The sequence below is a fragment of the Physella acuta genome, unplaced genomic scaffold, assembly GCF_028476545.2.
Source record: "Physella acuta isolate Inbredline_101_S28 unplaced genomic scaffold, ASM2847654v3 ptg000989l, whole genome shotgun sequence".
NCBI classification, from domain to species: domain Eukaryota; kingdom Metazoa; phylum Mollusca; class Gastropoda; family Physidae; genus Physella; species Physella acuta.
The window spans coordinates 131307-151905 of NW_026732506.1; positions in this window are offsets into that span (position 1 = coordinate 131307).

The following is a 20599-nucleotide window of genomic DNA, read 5'->3' on the forward strand; positions in this document are numbered from 1 at the left end:
TCTTTTGATGGAAAATTTCTGAGTCTAAGACTCTCTTAGTAAGACAGCGGAAAAAACCGGTCATTGCACCACAGACCATATATGGTATTATAACAAAAGTAAAAATAAACATTACCAGACCTAAGTAGGTCACATCCCCTCCATTTTTGGAAGTGGCAGATAGGTTCCACAAAAACATACATAAGGAACCAATCTGGCATAAAATAAAAAAAAATGTTCTACAAATGTAGCCAACCAAAATCTTAATACCAGGTGAAAACATCCCTGGAAATAAAAGGGAAGTAACTCAATCTTTTACAATTCTTGAAAGGGGAGTAGCCCTTTCAAAAAATAATAATACATCAAAGTCCCTCAGAAAGGGGTATTACAATATTTCCATGTGGATACTAAAAGTGGTAAACCCGACAGGGCAATTCCCTTATTTCAATGACTAGCTACAATATCAACTGAGTCATGTGAGACATTTTATCATAAAAGATTACATATAATGAAAAACCACCTTTAAATAAGGTTCACCTGAAAATAAACAAAATATTCAACATGATTGTAATGTTGAAAAAAATTCAAAACTCAGACCACTCACATTCAAGTGAGTGTCACCCAAACAAACTACTTGTTATACGGTCTTAATTAACCACAACACATGTCACCTGATCAATGTGGGTAATAAAATTTTACATCCTTGACAAACAGTCAGCCACAACATTATCAGTCCCCTTAATATGGGAAATTTCCAGATTAAAATTTTGGAAATATAAACACCATCTCAATATTCTGTGATTCTTTTGTCCTAACTTAGAGGTAAATTTAAGAGGATCATGGTCAGAAAATACCATGACTGGATTGATTGAAGAAGTGACATAGACTTCAAAATGTTGTAAGGACAAAACCAAAGCTAAAGCTTCTTTTTCAATAGTGGAGTAATTTCTTTGGTTCTCATTTAACTTCCTGGAAAAAAAGCGATTGGATGGTCAATCCCCATGTTGTCTTCCTGAAATAAGACTGAGCCAATGGCTAAATTGCTAGCATAAATGGCAAGTTTAAAGGGCTTGCTGAAATCTGGTTCAGCCATAACAGGAGCATTAGATAAAAATGACTTAATGGTTAAATAAACCGGGAGTGATCTACCCTAAACTTTCTCGAATATTCTTATATAAAATAACAGGGGATGGGAACTCGGGCTATAGACATGATTTTTAATCCATTTTAAATACTTAAAGTTTTAAAAATAGAATAAAATCTCGTAGACAGATTAATTGCACACCAAGTGAACGCCAAATAAAAACGCGTATAATAGTGCGCAATATTATTAGTACTTTAAAAATTTACATTAGTTTTTTGAGAAATCGTAAGTAGCGTAAATTACTACTTCCAGTCAACGGAAATTACTCAAAATTTAACAGAAGGTAGAGAATTAGATCTTTTACTTACATGTGAAATTTCATTTATCTATCTGAAATAGTACTCAAGTTTTAGGCTTTTGAAAAATTCAAAGTAGGAAAAGTACCACTTCCGGTTGTCGGAAATCGCTCAAAAGTTGATACGGATCTACGATTTTGATATAATACTTATATATGAAATTTCATCAACCTAGCTGTAACGGTACTCAAGTTATCGTGTTTACACACGGACACACAGACACACAGACACACACACACACACAGACATACGGACAAGATTGCAAAATTATGTTTTTCCGTATCAGTGAGGTGTAAAACGTCGAGATCTGTAAAAATCTCGATTTTTTTTTGCACGATTACAATACTTTCTCTATACTTCGTATATACGAGAAAGTAAAAAGCTTCATGACATTTAGATGACCATTCAAACTCAACACCCTTTTTCAATAAGGCAGTAAGTGGTTCAGCTACAGCTGAAAAGTTTTTACAAAACCGCCTGTAGTAACCTGCCATCCCAAGGAACTTTTTGATTTCTTTACAATTTTTGGGAGGAGGCAACTGCATAATAGCATCTACTTTAGCTTCAATGGGCCTAACTTGGTTAGTTCCCACTTGATAACCCAAATAGGTAATTGAACCTTTACAAAAATCACTTTTATGCAGGTTTACAGTAAAATTAACTTCAGACAATTTTCTAAAAAGGTCAGTCAACTGGACAATATGTTCTTCAAAAGTATTAGAAAATACTACTATATCATCTATGTAGGCCTCACATTGGTCTATGTCAGCAATGACAGAGTTAATGACCCGTTGGAAAGTTTGACCAGCATTTCGCATACCAAAAGGCATACGTTTGTATCTATAAAAACCATTAAGGGTTACAAAAGCAGATATTTTTTTTGCACGGTCAGATAAGGGGATTTGCCAGTATCCTGACAGTAAATCAATTTTGGAAATTATCTTAACTTGACCAACTTTATCAATAACGTCCTCTATTCGAGGTAATGGGTAGGAATCAGCTTTGGTGAGCGCATTGACCTTCCTAAAGTCGGTCACAAACCTGAAAGATCCACCGTCTTTCGGGACTAAAAGGCAGGGGGAACTCCAATTGCTGAAACTGGGTTCAATGATATCATTCTTGATCATGTAATCAATTTCATCTTTTATCAAAACAGCTTTTTCTGGGTTAACTCTATAGGGGTGTTGTTTGACAGCCTTTGCATCATATACATCTACATCATGAGGTGGTACCTTTGCTTCTTTGGGGACATCCCCAAAAATAGAGTGAAATGTCTCAAATAACTGAGACGATTTATGGCTTTCCTCAGTGGACAAATGCATAAGGTGGTCATTTAAATGATCTTAAAAAGAAGAATTTACCAGTTTTGGGGGTTTCAGTTTATCATGTATCACATCATCAGAAACATTTGAACATACAGGTAAAGTAATTTTAGCTGTGGAATGAAAATTGTTACAATTATCATAATACTTTTTCAGTGAGTTAACATGATACACTGTCTGATTCTTTCTTCTGTCTGGAGTATTTACAACATAGTTCAAATCGCTTAATTTTGAATGCACCGTAAAGGGTCCACAATATCTTAAGGATAACGCATTGTTCAGGTTAGGCACCAGCACAAGAACTTTCTCGCCTGGATTGAATGTTCGCTTACGAGAACTCTTATCATACAGTCCTTTCATTCTCACTTGGGCCTTTCTTAAGTTCTTGTGAGCCAATTCGCACACGGCCTTCAATCGAACGTGAAAATCATCAAAGTTCTCCACTGGATGGTTACTGGTACCTGTCCAACGCTCGTGGATCAGCTTCAGGGGACCACGGACAGAATGTCCAAACACAAGCTGAAAAGGAGAGTAACCTAGAGATTCCTGAACACAGTCTCTAGCGGTGAAAATAATCCATGGAACAGTTTCATCCCATTGGGTGTTACTTTTAGCGAACGTTCTCAGCATGGTTTTCAGTGTCTGGTGAAACCTCTCAAGTACACCTTGAGACTGAGGGTGGTAGGCTGAGCTGGTGACGTGTGTAACGCCTAGCTTGGCTAACGCTTCCTGAAAATGGTGGCTGGTGAAGTTGCTGCCTTGGTCTGTTTGAACGATTCTAGGTAATCCAAAGGTAGTGAAGAACCGGGTCATGGCTCTGACTACAGTCTTTGCCTTAATGTTCCGTAAGGGGAACGCCTCGGGAAAACGGGTACTTGAACACATAAAGGTAAGTAGGTACTCGTTGCCCGCCTTAGTTTTAGGCAAGGGTCCTACACAGTCCATGATGATTTTGGAAAAGGGTTCTTCTAACACAGGAATCGGACTCAAAGGGGCCTTAGGAATTTTCTGGTTGGGCTTCCCGGCCAACTGACAGTTCGTGCAACTTTTGCAGTAACGCGACACATCATTTCTCATTCTTGGCAAAAAAAACAACAGTTCTTTGATCTTCGCCATTGTTTTCGTGACTCCAGGGTGCGCTGACATCGGTTGGTCATGTGCCAGTTTCAGTATTTCATGCCGATAAGGTGGAGGGACCCACAGCTGGTTTTTACCCAACCATGGTTCGGCAGGTGAGGCATCCGCTGGTACAGAGCGACGAAAGAAGAGGTCGTTCTCGGAGAAATACTCCCTATCGTCAGCTGAGAGTGATTTTTCGACCATTGCTTTGAGTTCCGCGTCGACTTGTTGAGCTTTAATGATGTCTTCCTGAGATATCCTCAGGGGTAAGCCCAGGCTTGTGTTCTCTGGAAGCATAGACTCCAGTTTGGGAGATGGATTTCCCGACGATGATGGTAGGTGTGGTTCATGCGCTGTGTCAGCCAATTGTTTGGTCTGGCTTCTTGTCACCACACATGCAGGATACAGTTAATTATCATCATCTGGAATCGTTGACAAAGGGTTTTGAACCGTACAGGGGTATACTTTGCTTCCCGCAAGGTCATTCCCTAGAAGCAGGTGTACTCCTGGGACAGGAATACTATCTATCACTCCTAAAATGACTTCACCTTCGACGAGATGATGTTTCAGGGAAAACTTGTGTAGAGGGACTACAGTGGATTCTGCCCCCACTCCTTGGATAATGGAAACATTTCCGGTGTTCGTCTCCTGTGTAATGTCCATTGAGCTTTTCAAAAGAAGTGACTGTGACGCTCCTGTGTCTCTTAGGGCGGTGATATTCCGCTGAGACACCGGATCACCTGGTTTGCTAATGAGAGCCTCTGCAATGAAAGATGAAAAGTCAACCTTTCTCGATCCCTCGAGATCGGTAGACTCGGAAGAAACTGGATGGTGGCGTGAACAGTCAAAATGTGACTGAACGTAATGGGTGGAGACTTGATTTCCTTCCTGTGGACACTTAGGGTTAGTGTCATTCCGAAGACTAGAGTTCAGATTTGAAATGGCTGCTTGATGGATGAGAGCATTGTGCGCAGAGGTACGCACCACCTCTCTGTTAACTTGATGACGCTTATAGCAGTCCTTGATAAGGTGACCAGGTCTCTTGCAGAACTGGCATACTGCTCGACGACTGGGAGTTGATCTTGGCTTCTCTCTGGACTGTAACGACTTCAAGTGTTGGCCAACAGGGGGACTGTTGCCAAAAAGGGGAAGTACAGGGTTGAGGCGGTTTCCTGACACTGGTGGTTTCTTATGCACCAACGTATATGTGTCAGCCGACTCAGCAGCCTTCTTGATGTCGACTATCTTACTATCCAGGATGTGAAGACGTATGTCTTCAGGCAGGGACTTTAGGAATTCCTCCCTCAGAACAAGTGATTTGAGTTTCTCAAACTCTGAAACTTCCTCTGAATTTAGCCACCTTGAGAAAACTTTCTCTTTTTCGAAGAGAAATTCCACATAGGATTGAGTGGGTAGCTTGCGGAGTGTTCGGAATTTTATCCGATAGGCCTCTGGAGTCAATCCGTAGGCTTTCAAAATGGCAGTCTTGACCAGCCCATAGTTAGTTTGAACGTCTTGAGAGAGTGCCTGATATGTGTTTGCAGCTTTTCCTGTGAGAACCGTGCTCAATAAAGCAGTAATGGAAGTTTCGGGCCATTCACATGCCTTCGCTAAACTCTCGAATGAGTTAAAGAAGACAACCAAATCTATTTAATTAAACTTAGGAACTAATTTCCCAAATTTGGCAATCACCTGCCCCACCGACAACTTTTTAGGATCCACTAGAGAAGTGACATCACCACCAACCTTACCAAATTCTAATTCCAACCTCCTCTTATCTAAAGCAATTTTAGCCTCCAACTCCTTTTCTTTTAATAATAACTCCCTCTCTTCTAGAGGTTTCTCCTCACGGAGTATCACACCAGCCAACAAACTCTCTTCGAACACACCTTCATTAATAAAATGAACTATAATTTTATCTCTTAACACTTCTGATTTCTGAGTGACAGAATAATCTAACTTCAATTCCTTTACAACACTAATTAAATCTTTCCTACTTAACTTCTCTACCTCCACAACTGTGGGTTTTAACAAAAAAGATTCCATTTCAACTAGTTTCAAAATCAAAACAAAACTAACTTTAACACAGACCAACGCTCTGCTATGAACTTGACCTTAAATCTAGGACACGACACGTCTGGCTTTCTGACCTAGATAACTCTAGCCTTGGGCGGCGCTTTTACACAGCCCCACTGGGTTAAGAAACAACTAACTAGAACTAAAACTAGTGTTTAAATGTTTACACCAACAACTCGTACAACAGATTACATCCCGGACAAGCCCCCGCTTTTGTAACGGACACCAATCTATCAGCCAGATAGATGGCGAACGCTCCCGGATTCGTTTAACTGATTATACGCAGATGGCGACAAGCCTAAATAAAAGAAAGTTAACACACTAGTTCGCTAGGACTCGTAATGGATGTCTAGGGGAAACACGAGAGAAACTACTGATGCCAACAATACCTTTAATCTGCATATAACTTGTAATGAGTGTACAAAGTCGTGGCAGAACACTAGATTTATACAGGAATAAAATAGATTTACAGAATGAACAAAACCCAACTTACAATTCGTGGGAAAAAATAATATGATACACTATCACAGCTTTTAACACTTCAGAAAAATCACCACAGTATACACATCACTGCTATAAGCATAAAGAATTACTTAACCACAAGTAATATAAGAATATGCTACTTAAACAACTTAGTACTACACGGCAACACACAGGGCTTATGTCTCTCAACGACGTCTGGTCAAAATGAACTGCCTCGAGACGCCTGTGCGCAATCTATTTATAGACTTAGGCAACATGGAAGGTCACCTTCAAATCGTAAGGCCATTGGTTGGGGTGGTCATCTGGTCTGAATCAATCAATCATCTTTTGATGGAAAATTTCTGAGTCTAAGACTCTCTTAGTAAGACAGCGGAAAAACCGGTCATTGCACCACAGACCATATATGGTATTATAACAAAAGTAAAAATAAACATTACCAGACCTAAGTAGGTCACAAGTGATTTCCTCTGGACTCTATTCGTATATTATTATTTAACACTAAGTGAAAGTTACATGCATGGGGGGAGGAAGTAAAAGTGTGACAGTGACCCACGGGTCACCCGGCTGGGGGACGGGAGTGTGGGTACCACTGGGTGTCTGCCTGGCCTAAACAATGACCGTCCTGGTTGTGTCGGGAAGAGAAAGGGTTCAAATCCCTTCACATGTTGGACACAGTTATCGGCGGCTATGTTGCTACTCCACCAGCAAAAAACTAAATGGGGCACTCGTTGACCAGGAGACCATAGTCCAGTTCATCCTCGAAGTTGGACTTGTTTAAATCCTTCAACATAAATTCAAGTTAGAACGAAGAAGACACCACCTGACGTAAATTAAACACGGCCCCGCCTCTGAAAACGTAACACAAGATCTTGGAGTAATCTTAAAAGTAATTTCAGCACACACCCACCCCCCCCCCCCCACACACACGCACCCCCCCCCCCCCACACAAGGTTTAATGTTGGACGACTCGGTCGTTTAGCAGGGAAAAAGGACGATGTTGTGTTCTTTGTTTAGAGAAATACACCATTGCAATTTGATAATTAGATGGTTACTAACATAATTAGTTGTTTACAAAGATAATTGGTTGTTAGCTATGATTATGAGTTGTTAAAAAAATAATTAATCGTATCCCTTGTGAAAATGTGCAAAAAAATTCTTTTGAAAAATGTTTAATTATGTAATATTATAGTCAAAAAGGTCCTATTAATCACAGTCGTTTATCGACTGTTGCTGTTTAAATGCTGGTTAGTTTTTTCTAAAGTTTAACGTTTAAAATGTTGTTTTTTTCAAATTACCAAACGTAATTGCATACAAAGATCAGAAGATATGGAACAAACCTTAACTAAACTACGTTGTTAGGCGATCATAATGATCAATAAATATTCTTCTTTCTAATTACTGTTTTGTTTCTTTTATTTTAAAACTAGTTTTTAAAAATATTATAAACAAAGCGAGGCTCGTTTGATCGTTCTGTGCTTTAATAAGCACCCACACAATGTGAATAGACGTATAGCCATTAGTTGTAGTGTTTACGTTTAGCTCTATCTACTGTTAGCTGTAGACTGTTGGCTGTCGATTGCTGTTGGCTGTCAATTGCTGTTGGCTGTCGACTTCTGTTGGTTGTATCTACTGTTGGCTGTTGCTGCTGTTTCTGCCTTTTGTTTTGACATGGCTGTCAATATGACCACCGAAACAGATAAACAAGGGGAAACAATCAACACAAGGGACATAATCACGGAGAAGGAACGACAACTCTTCGAGATATTAGTTACTGTGATATTATGTGGCTGTATCAGCTTGTTTGGCGTGGTCTCCAACATAATCAACATCACTATTTTCATCAGGTACAATTCACTTCTTTAACACAATTTTAAAATACACAAACCGTTTGTAGAATTTTATATTCATCTTTTCCCGTAATTTCCCAAGACGAATGAGGCACAGAAAGCAGAGTTCCTCTGTTTCAATCGCCTCAGCTTATAAAAAGATAGTATTCCCACCAAATTTAGTTTTCCGTAACGTGAGTCAGGTACCCTTTAGAGCTGTGTGAGCTCAGGGACATCTTACGTAATCGCGTTCGGGATCCCATCTCGCGACTCTCGGGTTAACTGTCTTATATTTCTATACTAACCCTAGACTGAACAGTTTGGCACGATTGTTAAACCGAAAGTCTTGTTTTCGTTAGCGTTCCTGAGCTGACTCAGTTCTGCGGAGTACCTGACTTATGTAGCACAAGGAAATGGCAGCTGGGAACAACACTGATTCCACATGTCGTCAAAAGATATCATTTCATTTACAGTGACAGTTGAAGACAGAAACACTGACTTTGTAAAATCTGAAATTTCAGATGTTAACATTTTTTAACTATCATATGAGATCAGTTTATGAAAGGTGTTAAAATGATTCTCTCTAACTGACTCTGGTTCTCTGACTGAACTCTCTGACTCCAGACTCTCTGACTGACTCTTTGACTCCAGATTCTCTGACTGAACTCTCTGACTCCAGACTCTCTGACTTTAGATTCTCTGACTCCAGACTCTCTGACTGACTCTCTGACTCCAGACTCTCTGACTCCAGATTCTCTGACTCCAGATTCTCTGACTCCAGACTCTCTGACTCCAGATTCTCTGACTCCAGATTCTCTGACTCCAGATTCTCTGACTGAACTCTCTGACTCCAGATTCTCTGACTCCAGATTCTCTAACTGAACTCTCTGACTCCAGATTCTCTGACTGACTCTCTGACTCCAGATTCTCTGACTCCAGACTCTCTGACTCCAGATTCTCTGACTACAGATTCTCTGACTGACTCTCTGACTCCAGACTCTCTGACTGACTCTCTAACTCCAGATTCTCTGACTCCAGATTCTCTGACTGACTCTCTGACTCCGGATTCTCTGACGACTCTCTGACTCCAGATTCTCTGACTGACTCTCTGACTCCAGATTCTCTGACTCCAGACTCTCTTGTTCCAGATTCTCCGAGAGCCTGAGTCTGCTGACACTAGCCATCGCTGACCTGGCCGGACTGCTGTGTGTGCTGATGAACGCCTGTCTACATCCGGTCTTTGTCACACCGGAAGTCCTGCCTCTGGAGCCGTACCAGATACAGTTCCTGCTGTTTGGTGAGGTTGTGTGTGGGGAGATTTGTTGTGTGGGGAGACTTGTTGTGTGGGGAAACTTGTTGTGTGGGGAGACTTTTGTGAGGGGAGACTTTTGTGTGGGGAGACTTTTGTGTGGGGAGACTTTTTGTGTGGGGAGACGTTTTGTGTGGGGAGACTTTTGTGTGGGGAGACATTTTGTGTGGGGAGACATGTGTGTGAGGATATATTTTGTGTGGGGATATATTTTGTGTGGGGATATATTTTGTGTGGGGATATATTTTGTGTGGGGATATATTTTGTGTGGGGATATATTTTGTGTGGGGATATATTTTTTGTGGGGATATATTTTTTGTGGGGATATATTTTGTGTGGGGATATATTTTGTGTGGGGATAAATTTTGTGTGGGGATATATTTTGTGTGGGGATATATTTTGTGTGTGGATATATTTTGACAGGGGAGACGTTTTGTGTGGGGAGACTTTTGTGTGGGGAGACTTGTGTGGGGAGACTTTTGTGTGGGAGACTTTTTGTTTGAGGAGACTTTTGTGAGGTGAGACATTTTGTGTGGGGAGAATTTGTGTGTGTGAGACTTGTTGTGTGGGGAGACTTATTGTGTTGGGGAGACACTTATCTTATGCGGTGATACTAGCTGTTTTGTTAGCGTTGTTGTTCTTTGTGAAACATTATCGATGGCCCTCTTTATGAAGCTCAATCTAACAAAAACATATTGGGTGAGGTATGTTTGGCGGGGCGTTAATGAAATACGAGCAAAAGTTTTACATATTTCACAAAATGTTTTAGTTTTAAAAAAATGTTTTTTTTTTCAAATTACCAAAGCGTTTTATATTGAGATAAATGTGTTACAACCGTAACTAACTAAATGTGTAACTAACTTAAATTTGTTGAAACCGTAACTAACTTCTTTCAACAACTTGACTCTACCAGATTTCCCGCGCACCTGTCTAACAAGAACGACAATCTGGATCACAGCACTGATCTCCCTTGAAAGATGTTTATGTATCGCCATCCCGCACAAAGTCAAACGAATACTCGCAACCAAACGTATCGCTCTCGCTGCAGTATCGATTCTGATTTCAGCGATTCTGATTACCCTTCCACACGTCTACACGGGCGTATATTACATTGGATGGAGATTCGATTACAACAGAAACCGATCCCTCTTAGCGGTTTTAGAAAGTAATGTAAACTTAACATTTCAAGTCGAATACATAGCATCGATACTAACCGGGCTATTCACTATTGTAAGTTTTCTTTTAGTAATCGTCTTCACGGGTGTTCTAGTGTTTAGTTTACATGCAAGGACTGCATGGCGGAACATTACTGTGGTTGCTATGGAGATGGACAAGACCTCATCACGTGACGCCCGTTTGAGTAAGATGGTGATGGCGCTGTGTGGTGTCCTGATCGTCTGCTACCTGCCAGGAACCGCCCTGTTTGTCGTGACGTTTTTCATCCCGGAGCTGTGTGCGGGCGGTGATATGTGCACCCTGGCGAATACGAGTATGGTATCGTGGGGTATCGCCTATCTGATGGAGACGCTCAACTCGAGTACGAATATCTTGATCTACTACAACATGTCAACAAAGTTCCGCGACAATTTCAGGAGACTTGCCAACATCCTGTTTGGGAACGGTACATAGACCATTGGTACATTAGATTAAGATCAGTAACATTAGCGAGCCATGTGTGTATTTTAGTTAACTACCAATAACCTAACACCCCTTTTTTAAGACGATTCTATCATCGGACACTGGTATAAAAATGTTCATCAGGTTAAAAATCCATGTTAACAATAACAGTGGGCTTTTTAAAAATCCCCCACCACATAACGATTAAACTGGACATTTTTTTGTCTCTGTATTTAGTATTACTTCATTAGTGCGATCGATAGTTATATCTTATTTGAAATTCATTGGCCAGATGAAGTAGAGTTCATATGTTTCTTGACCTAGGGATATGAAGAGAAGATGTGATCAATACTATGCCCAGCCGCCTTTACTTTCCCTAACATGGGTCAGGTACCCATCAGAGATGAGTGGACCCAGGAACGTTCTACTCACTTGGATAGCAGTATAATTAAGTTTTAAGAGCAAGTACTGAGCGCATTATTTATATCACAGTACATGCCATAGAAACATTTGAAAAATGACACTGTAATGATATTTATTTAATTTTTTTATTGAAAATTTGGTAGAAAAATAAAATATATTTATTAATTATGAATAAATCAAATGTCTATTTTTTTAAACTGACATTTCAAATGTGAACATATGATGTAAACAAATCCACGTGGTCAAGTGACGACACAGTACCACGTGATTGCAGTGTGGATATAATTAAACATGCAGCTATCACAGAGAACAATAAGTTGCGTGAAATCGTGACAACGTGACAGTTGTCACGCCGGTCGGGACGTGATCCAACTAGGCGCAGGGTTCGTTGCAGTGACAGTGGTGGTCGGCGTGGCAGCAGGCGGTAGGGGTGCGACAGGCACGTCGGCAGTCCCTGTTTCTACGGCAGGTGATCTCACCGTGATCTGGGGGAACACAACGTGACAGTGTGACACTTCACTACGTGATTAGAGTGTGTATGTGTATGTGTGTATATGTGTTTGTGTGTATGTATGTGTGTATGTGTGTATGTGTGTATGTGTGTATGTGTGTATGTGTGTATGTGTGTATCTGTGTATGTGTGTATGTGTGTATGCGTGTATACGTGTATAGGTGTATGTGTGTATGTGTGTATGTGTGTATGTGTGTATGTGTGTATGTGTGTATGTGTGTATGTGTGTATGTGTGTATGCGTGTATGTGTGTATGTGTGTATTTGTGTATGTGTGTATGCGTGTATGTTCATATGCATGTGCATGTGCATATGCATGTGCGTGTGTGTGCATGTTTATGTATGTATGTGTTTGTATATGTGTTTATGTGAGGGTATGTGTGTCTATATATGTGTGTGAGTAGAATTGGTATGAGACAAAGCCAATATATGTGTCCGACAAGAGAAATCACAGGACACAAGACCAGCGAGACCATGGAAAACATCAAAGTGACAACAGGACTAAGTGACATTGTCACAATGACACATGACAAACCCACTGACCGTGGCAGTGACACTCCCCTGTAGTCTGGGTACACACGGCGTCTGCTGGGTCTGGACACAAACTGACACAGTCGGCGTTTGTTTGACATCTGGCTGACGTCTGCACCAACAGGCCTGGGGGCGGGAGATAGGGGAGGTAAGGGAGACAAGTCAGAGAAAAAAAGTACAAATTTGTATTTGTTGGATTCCCTTATAAAGGCATTTATTAGGTATTTAGAAATCTCAAATAAATTCATTTATTAATTATTTAGAATTCTCGTATAAATGCATTTATTAAGTATTTAGAATCCTCTAATAAATATATTTATTAAGTAATTTGAATCCTCTAATAAATTCATTTATTAAGTATTTGTAATTCTCTAATTAATACATTCATTAAGTATTTAGAATTCTCTGATAAATAAATTTATTAAGTATTTAGGAAGTACAAATCAAAATAAGTTGATTTATTATTTATGTAAATATCTTAGATTTTTGTAAGTAAGACGTATTAGTCGGGTAATTTTTTTTATAAAACATGTAAAAACATTTAGTATTAATTTGTGGGATTTTAACATGGATGCATGTAACATTCAAGAGAATGTTCCAACCTATTCACTTTGTATCCTTTGAAGTTTTTAATACCAACTATGTATTTTTAATACCAACTTTGTACTTTGTATTAGCCTGAAGTGGGAATAAGACATTAGATTTGCTGACCCCCACATCATTGCTACCAATTGTTCAACATTTACGGCCCACGTTTACCTCGCTCTTTCCTCAATAAGATGTTATGGAAAGGTGAGGGGGGGGGGCACATTATAATATTAAAGCCAAATTCTTTAAGGTTTATGAATTTAATAATTTAAAAAAAAGCATTAAACTTCTCGTTAACTAAAACGACTTCCATTAAGCAGAGAAATATTGCCACCGGGTCGGCGCTTACAAAAAAAATTATTTTGTTTACTTAACAAAATTTGAAAATATTATTATTAGATTGGGCATAGTGCTGACCACACTATCTCTTCATATGCCGAGGTCACAGAAACAAGTGAACTCTACTTCACTTGCCCCATAGACCGTCAGGTTTGAAAGGGAAACTTTACTACTTTTTTATTATTAGATTGTTGATAATTTCCTAAAAAAATAAAATGATGAAAGTTAAGTTGTAGGGAAATTGTTTAAATAAAAGGAAACGGGGCTCACGACACGTTGATGTCGAAACAGGTTACAGACGGCGGAATTTGTGATACACGCGAATGGCAATGACCCACGGAGAATGTGCTAGAACGTGGGACCGTATATGAGATCACGTGACCGTACGTGATCCCACGTGACCATTCTTGAGACCACGTGATGCCGCGTCATCAAAATTAAGACCACGTGACCGTGTGCTCAAATAAAAAAAGCCATACTTACAACATAAGGCTACGGCGGCCATCAAGAAAAAAAGTTTCGCCATTTTGTCTAGGTCAGGTTGTGATTGAAGTTTTCGCGCTGGTCAAGTTTCTTCAAGTCGTCTGCTGATGAGCTACCTGCCGTCTGCTTCTTTTATACACTCCCCACATCCTAGAAGATCATTTTCTAAACCCCGCCTAGCTCACACCACGTGACTCAATTAATTAATTATTATTACTACACTTTTCGTCACCCGTGGTTTTTGGGATTATATGCAGCAAGGGGCCGTAACTAGGATGGAGACTTTGGGTTCTTTGAAATTTTTTAACGGATGTTGTCCAACCCAGTTTTTAAAACAACAAGAAAAACGTTACTGCACTTAAAAAACACAATATTATTTTTGTATTCCTGACCGAGTATTCACGGTGAATTTATTCATCATTACAGAACATTTAAAAAAATCAGTTGATTTAAAGATAATATATATATATATATATATATATATATATATATATATATATATATATATATATATATATATATATATATATGTGTGTGTGTGTGTATGTGTGTGTGTGTGTGTGTATGTGTGTGTGTGTGTGTGTGTAAGTTTTTCCAATTTCAGAGAGGTGTTAAACGTCGAGATTTATTACAATCTCTATTTCAATTTTTTGGACAATAACATCAATACTCCGTAAACGAGGAAAGATGTATCAATCAAATGGCGTAAAAATAAGGGAGGTAAGTCAAACTATTTAACTGACGTAAGAAACTGGGATTATGGTTCCTGGAATTGTTTGACTGCTACAGGTAAACAATCCGGACAAATCCGGTCATTTAATTAAGTGCAGGGGCATGTGACACGTGTCATTAATTCTCCACACCCTGCAAAATTAGCGAATTATTTTTCCTACAGTTTTATTTAAGTAGAATTTGTTTCGTTGTCAAAATATTTATTTTTGTTGCATTTAAGTAGATTTTTTTTTAATTTATTGTTCAACGACCAGAGTTGCTGCGTATGTTTGTGAAGTGGCCATGGGTAAAAACTGTATCGTAGCTATTTTTATACATCTCTGCTACCTGTTTAGTTCGCCAACTCATAAGGCCATTGGCAGAGGCGTAGCGACCCTTCCCGGCGCCCGGGGACATACTTCCAATTTGGCGCCCCCTCGAGAGCAAATTTTCGATTTGCACCCCCCCCCCCCTCGAACTTTTCATTTGCACCCCCCCCTCAAACTTTCAATTTGGCGCCCCCCTAAGGTCGGCGCCCGGGGACATATGTCCCCCCCCCCCCCCGCCCCCCCCCCTCGCTACGCTACTGGCCATTGGAACAATCAATAAATATTCCACCAACAAAGAATGATAATTCAATATTTTTATAAAGGATTGAAAATATATCATGGATTATGTCCCCTACACTGATAAAACTTTTTAAAAATTCTATTATTATTATTTTTTAATATTAAAGATTTATCTTATTATTCACAAATTCAAATAATACTAACAGATATAAAATATTTTTAATGACTAAATTGGCAAACACAACTTTTAAATTAACTATAATTAAAAATTTGAAACAAAAAATTCGACCCCCCCCCCCTCGCGGACACAGGAAAAAATATTTTTTATTTCGTTGTGGGGGGGGGGGGGCTATTAGATGCGTGAAAGAAACAGTGTATTTAACCCAAGACAAAACTCACCTCTAACCATCTCCACCCCACAACCACTATCCTCACACATCTCCACACATCTCCGCCCTCCACCCTCCACCATTTCCCCACCCCCCAACAATTACCACTCCGGCCCCGCCAAAAACAAGTTTGTCACGACACCACGTGGTTTACTGTCAACTGGTTCATTCCTCCTGTTGTTGATAAATAATAACACTTTTTTTTTCTCCTGTCAAACGCACAGTTGAGTCACGTAGCAGGTCATGGTGACCCGGATGTGTTGAGATCCGCGACCGCCCGAGTGGTAGAGCAAACATTTCCACCAACTTTTGTGTCCAAGCTTCAAGCAAAATACAGATCTTTATTTTCTTTCTAAAATCTTCTGCTATTATTAAAATCTTATAGTATTATGGAATTTTCAATTATTGGAAAAGATAATTGTTTTTTTCCTTAGCGTTTAATTATGTGCATTGTATGATTTTTTCGAGTACGCAATTATCTGTCTGCGTAATCTTCTTTGTGCACAACGCAGTTTTCTGTGTGCGTCATCGTTTGTGTGTGCATTTTACAATTGCTTATTTTTGTGCAAAACTTTCCGTTTCGCATGTTCCTGTGACGATGTTTCCTATACTCTCTGATATATGTCACGATGTGTCCTATACTCTCTGATATATATCTAATGATGTTTCCTATACTCTCTGATATATATCTAATGATGTTTCCTATACTCTCTGATATATGTCATGATGTGTCCTATACTCTCTGATATATGTCATTATGTTTCCTATACTCTCTGATATATGTCATGATGTGTTCTATACTCTCTGATATATATGTCATGATGTTTCCTATACTCTCTGATATATGTCATGATGTTTCCTATACTCTCTGATATATATGTCATGATGTTTCCTATACTCTCTGATATATATGTCATGATGTTTCCTATACTCTCTGATATATATGTCATGATGTTTCCTATACTCTCTGATATATGTCATGATGTTTCCTATACTCTCTGATATATATGTCATGATTTTTCCTATACTCTCTGATATATATGTCATGATGTGTCCTATACTCTCTGATATATGTCATGATGTTTCCTATACTCTCTGATATATGTCATGATGTTTCATAAACTCTCTGATATATATGTCATGATGTTTCCTATACTCTCTGATATATGTCATGATGTGTCCTATACTCTCTGATATATGTCATGATGTTTCCTATACTCTCTGATATATATGTCATGATGTTTCCTATACTCTCTGATATATATGTCATGATGTTTCCTATACTCTCTGATATATGTCATGATGTTTCCTATACTCTCTGATATATATGTCATGATTTTTCCTATACTCTCTGATATATATGTCATGATGTGTCCTATACTCTCTGATATATGTCATGATGTTTCCTATACTCTCTGATATATGTCATGATGTTTCATAAACTCTCTGATATATATGTAATGATGTTTCCTATACTCTCTGATATATGTCATGATGTGTCCTATACTCTCTGATATATGTCATGATGTGTCCTATACTCTCTGATATATATGTCATGATGTTTCCTATACTCTCTGATATATGTCATGATGTGTCCTATACTCTCTGATATATATGTCATGATGTTTCCTATACTCTCTGATATTTATGTCATGATTTTTCCTATACTCTCTGATATATATGTCATGATGTTTCCTATACTCTCTGATATATATGTCATGATGTCTCCTTTACTCTCTGATATATATGCGCTCTCTCGTATATGGAACTTTCGGATTACCAATATAAAAACAAATCCCTCACACTTCCTACCCAGACTGCCACACAAACCCCTCACACATTGAGTAGAATGCATGGTGCACCTGCACCTTACACCTGCACCTTACACCTGCACCGGCACCTTACACCTGTACCTGCACCTTACACCTGCACCTTACACCTCCACCGGCTCCTTACACCTGCACCTTACACCTGCACCTTACACCTGCACCTTACACCTGCACCTTACACCTGTACCTTACACCTGTACCTGCACCTTACACCTGCACCTTACACCTGTACCTGTACCTTACACCTGTACCTGCACCTTACACCTCTACCTGTACCTGTACCTTACACCTGTACCTGCGCCTTACACCTGTACCTTACACCTGTACCTGTACCTTACACCTGCACCTTACACCTGTACCTGTACCTTACACCTGTACTTGTACCTTACACCTGTACCTGCACCTTACACCTGTACCTTACACCTGTACCTGCACCTTACACCTGCACCGGCACCTTACATCTGCACCGGCTCCTTACACCTGCACCGGCTCCTTACACCCGCACCTTACACCAGGATAGGTCCGGGATCCAAATTTTCCATGACCTTTAAATCTTTGACCAATCACTGCTGAGCCCGCGCGTCAAACAGGATGTGTTGTCTGGGGGTGAGGGGAAACTAGGTCAGACACACCGGCACAACAAGTACAGGATTCTTTAGGGCTTGTGGTGGTTGGGTTGATTGGGTCAATATCAACATCAACATCAACAGCAGCAACATTAGCAACATCAGGGTCAGACACAACAGCACAACAAGTACGGGATTCTTTAGGGCTCTATGGTGGTTGGGTTGATTGGGTCAATATCAACATCAACATCAACAGCAGCAACATTAGCAACATCAGGGTCAGACACAACAGCACAACAAGTACAGGATTCTTGAGGGCTTGTGGTGGTTGGGTTGATTGGGTCAATATCAACATCAACATCAACAGCAGCAACATTAGCAACATCAGGGTCAGACACAACAGCACAACAAGTACGGGATTCTTGAGGGCTTGTGGTGGTTGGGTTGATTGTGTCAATATCAACATCAACAACATCATCAGCATCAACAAAAACATCATCAACAAATTCAACATCAAAACATAATAATAATGAACATCACCAAAGAAGTCATTAACGTCAATACTAGTAACATTGACAACAAAAACTTCAATAACATCAACACCATCAACAGCATCAACACAAACATCATCAACATAAAAATCATGAACGGCATTATCACCATCATCCCCACCATCAATTTCAACACCAACAAAACAACTCTACATAACAGCATAACTCTACAAACACCAAAAATATCAATACCATTATCATCATAGCAATCTACATCGACATCATTATCAACATAAACACATAAACACAACAAAAACAACTATAACGGTATATCCACCGTAGTTTTGATAGACGAACTCTACTAAGAACAGCAGGATAACAAATGGGTATCTAAAAATATAAGCGTCAAAAACAAAATATCTTTTTTAGTGCAAATTCTGTAATGAAAGGGTCGTTTTATGCAGGGGAAGTTTCATAGTGGTTGGGGGTAGGGGTGTCCCTAGTGACTGATGTGGGGGGTAGGGGAGCCAACAGAGTATATCTTTCCATTTTTCTCGAACTTTCGCCTGTCTTATTTTTCCAAGACTGTCCCCGGTGAACTTTTTCATTTCCGTTTCTTGATCTCGACCTTGACATTGGGTTCTATGTTGTCGTCACATTTCGACAGCTCTGTGGTGGGGGAGAGGGTAGGATAGGGGGAGGGGTGGCTCGGATTCTTTTATAATATCGGTGAACTAATTTTAATGTGTTTTCTTCTTGGGCAAGGTGGTTCTTTTTTAAACTACGACTAACATGGTCATCAAGTAAACTACTGTATATAGAAGTTCAATTTGGGTAAAATAGCAGCACACGACGTGTTTGTGTTGTTTACCTCGTTAAACTAAGATTTTTAATTTGATAACAGATGAGCAGATATATAAACACAATCACACACACACACACACACTCACAAATATATATATATATATATATATATATATATATATATATATATATATATATATATATATATATATATATATATATATATATATATATATACATATATATATATACATATATATATATATACATATACATATACATATACATATACATATACATATACATATATACATATATATATATATATATATATATATATATATATATATATATATATATATATATATATATATATATATATATATATATATATATATATATATATATATATATATATATGATACATACATAAAACTCCAAGTCTCTTGTTTTCACATGAAGGCTTTTAAGTTTTGTTTTCCTCAACATTTCTATATTAAGAACTGATTCCAATTAAATGTAGTGTAAAGATTTTGAGAGAAATATAGATATGACCACAAGATTTGCTTCCCTTGATGCCTAGATAGATTTAGAACAAAAAAGTGTGTAAATCTCGATTTTAAAAAACCACCGATAAAATGAGATCGAACAGTCTGGTGATATATATAAAATTAAGTCCAGGTTCGAAACACACCCAGACAGCCGGTGTCAGCACTTGTTTGAAGATCTGGAGTCGTGGGACGGGTTGGGGGAGGGGGGGGTCAGCTTGGTCCACTTGTATTTCATCAGCTCGAGATTTAACCTGTTTTAGAATACAGGTTAATTTAGGGTTCCACTCATGGTTTTACATAATGTTGAAATACTTGAAATTAAACTCAATTAACAAAAATTCAGTTAATTTTGTAAACTTTTAAATTTTCTGCACAAAAATAGATTACTACACATACCCTTATATAACAAACAAAATTAAAAATTAAAATATACATTTTTCTAAACAGAATGTTTTTTAAAACTAAATGTGTTTTAAAAAATTAGTTTTGTAGACAGCACGAAACGGAGCGCATAACTTGATAATTTTTTTTTTATTTTTTATTTTATTTTGGAATTGTAGTCGGTCAAAAAATAATTTGTTTTTAATTTTCAGACGTCTTAAAATTTGTCTATTAGACTAGACAACATCCGTCAAAAAAATTCC